The following is a 2,577-nucleotide window of genomic DNA, read 5'->3' as shown; positions in this document are numbered from 1 at the left end:
AGAAACTAGAGTGAACAGTGAAATGTACACCAGGTACTTGTGACAATGAAGGACTCCGGAGGCTAGCCTGAGCTTCGGCATGCTAATAGGTGCCACCTTTCTGCCAGAGGTAAGGGGAATGGATCCTTTTGGTACATGTAGGTGTCACACAGGGAAGCAAACCCACAAAGAGATGAGTGAAAACCTGGTGCAGATTGACTGTTAACCTGGATCAGACTTCGGGGAATCTAGTAACAGAAAGTTTGTTCCCAATGTAGTTAAACTTGGTATAATTTGGAGGGAAAAAAAGTTCTCTGGTGCAAGACAATCCCTGGTGCACAATGAAGCATAATTACTTTGAAACTCAATTTAGGGTATGTGCCATTTCTTCTAAGAAGATGGGTCCTGGAGATACACTGCCTATACTAGCTTAAGACCCTCAGAGTGTAGAGGTCATCTGGGCTAATAGCCTCCTCTGGTCCTGATTGTGGGAGCTTGATATGGCCTGGCCCAACAGATAACACAGATCACCACCAGGCTGTTAACCACTTCTAATTCCCAGCTTTCTAGACAGAACAAGATCTTCCCCTTTCCCATTGGGAAGACAATCCTGTGTGCTTAACATTCCGGGTTTCCCGGGAGACCTGTGGGTACCAGGATCTCATGCTATCCTCCCAGGTATCTGTTTCACCAGTTTCTGAGGAATGCTAGCTTTTACCTGCGCACCAGAAATCCTCCCATGGCTCAGGTTGAGCTCATTTCTGGATATTTGGACTGCCTCTTCTAGTTTGGAGAATTTGGGGAAAAAGAACTGAGAATCCCAGCAGAAATGCCCCCAAAGTCCTCTTCCCTTCCCCTCAAGGAAAAACATATGTTTTATTCTGGCTTACATTTTTAGGGGGGAGCTACAGCCCATCACTGGGGAAGTTATGAAGCAGGGGCATGAGGCTGGCACAGCCAGAGAGGCTCCTCTGCTTTTCACAGATTGGCAGGGACATTCTCTGTGCTGAAGTGCCCTTCTATAGGTGATCATTGCCCACGTTATTTCATTATTGGCTACCACTCTCCAACGCCTGTCTTTTGCCAGGAACAGCCCTTTCTTTTATTTTTGATTTGTCAACTTTTTTTTTTTTTAAGATTTATTTATTTATTATATGTAAGTACACTGTAGCTGTCTTCAGACACTCCAGAAGAGGGCACCAGATCTCGTTACGGATGGTTGTGAGCCACCATGTGGTTGCTGGGAGTTGAACTCTGGACCTTCGGAAGAGCAGTCGGGTGCTCTTACCCACTGAGCCATCTCACCAGCCCTTTCTTTTATTTTTTATTTATTTTTTTTTACATTTCAATTTTTTTCTTTAAAAGGAGTGAGTTGTGTACAGGGGGGGGTTAAATGCTTTATAGACAAGAAAAAAAACTGCGCTAGAACCAACTTATTCATCATCATCATCATCTTCTTCCTCATCTTCATCTTCCTCTTCTTCCTCCTCTTCCTCATCTTCTTCATCCTCCTCATCATCTTCCTCTTCCTTCTTTTTCTTGCTCTTTTCAGCCTTGACCACCCCCTTTTTTGCTGCATCAGGTTTTCCTTTAGCTCTGTAGGCAGCAATATCCTTCTCGTACTTCTCCTTCAGCTTGGCAGCTTTCTTCTCATAGGGCTGCTTGTCATCTGCTGCAGTGTTGTTCCACATCTCTCCTAGTTTCTTTGCAACATCACCAATGGATAAGCCAGGATGCTCGCCTTTGATTTTGGGGCGGTACTCAGAACAGAACAAGAAGAAGGCCGAAGGAGGCCTCTTGGGTGCATTGGGGTCCTTGAACTTCTTTTTGGTCTCCCCTTTGGGGGGGATGTAGGTTTTCATTTCTCTTTCATAACGAGCCTTCTCAGCCTTTGCCATATCTTCAAATTTCCCCTTTTCTTTAGCAGACATGGTCTTCCACCTCTCTGAGCACTTCTTGGAGAACTCTGAGAAGTTGACAGAAGCATCCGGGTGCTTCTTCTTGTGCTCCTCCCGGCAAGTTTGCACAAAGAATGCATATGAGGACATTTTGCCTCTCGGCTTCTTAGGATCTCCTTTGCCCATGTTTAGTTGATTTTCCTCCGCGAGGCACAGAGTCGCCCAGTGCCCGTCCGGCTCGCGCTTGCCCCGGCGCTGTCTCTATGGAGCTCAATGTACTGCCAGGAACGGCACTTTCAATATTTCTTCCTTCCTTCCTTCCTTCCTTCCTTCCTTCCTTCCTTCCTTCCTTCCTTCCTTCCTTCCTTCCTTCCTTCCTTTCTCTCTTTCTTTATTATATGTAAGTACACTGTAGCTGTCTTCAGACATTCCAGAAGAGGGAATCAGATCTCAGATGGTTGTGAGCCACCATGTGGTTGCTGGGATTTGAACTCCAGACCTTCGGAAGAGCAGTCGGGTGCTCTTACCCACTGAGCCATCTCACCACCCCCAATATTTCTAATACTTTATAGATTAAAAAAAATACTGCTTGAGAGAGCATAATGACCTTAGCTAGGGACACCAGTTAGCAAGTGACAGACACAAGATTTGAACTCAATTCTGTCTTACTTCTAAGCTTCTGCCTCTTTAATTTCCTGGG

The 2,577-nt window shown here is 45.5% G+C and overlaps 1 pseudogene; it reads right to left on the bottom strand.

The window, feature by feature from the left end:
- Positions 1 to 1,412: 1,412 nt before the first annotated feature.
- LOC147000605 (high mobility group protein B1 pseudogene) lies at positions 1,413 to 2,154 on the bottom strand (annotated as a pseudogene).
- Positions 2,155 to 2,577: the final 423 nt, after the last annotated feature.

Source organism: Mus caroli, unplaced genomic scaffold (genome assembly GCF_978045245.1).
Source record: "Mus caroli unplaced genomic scaffold, Mus_caroli_1 scaffold_17, whole genome shotgun sequence".
Taxonomy (NCBI): domain Eukaryota; kingdom Metazoa; phylum Chordata; class Mammalia; order Rodentia; family Muridae; genus Mus; species Mus caroli.
This window is presented reverse-complemented; position numbering and strand designations above follow the sequence as displayed.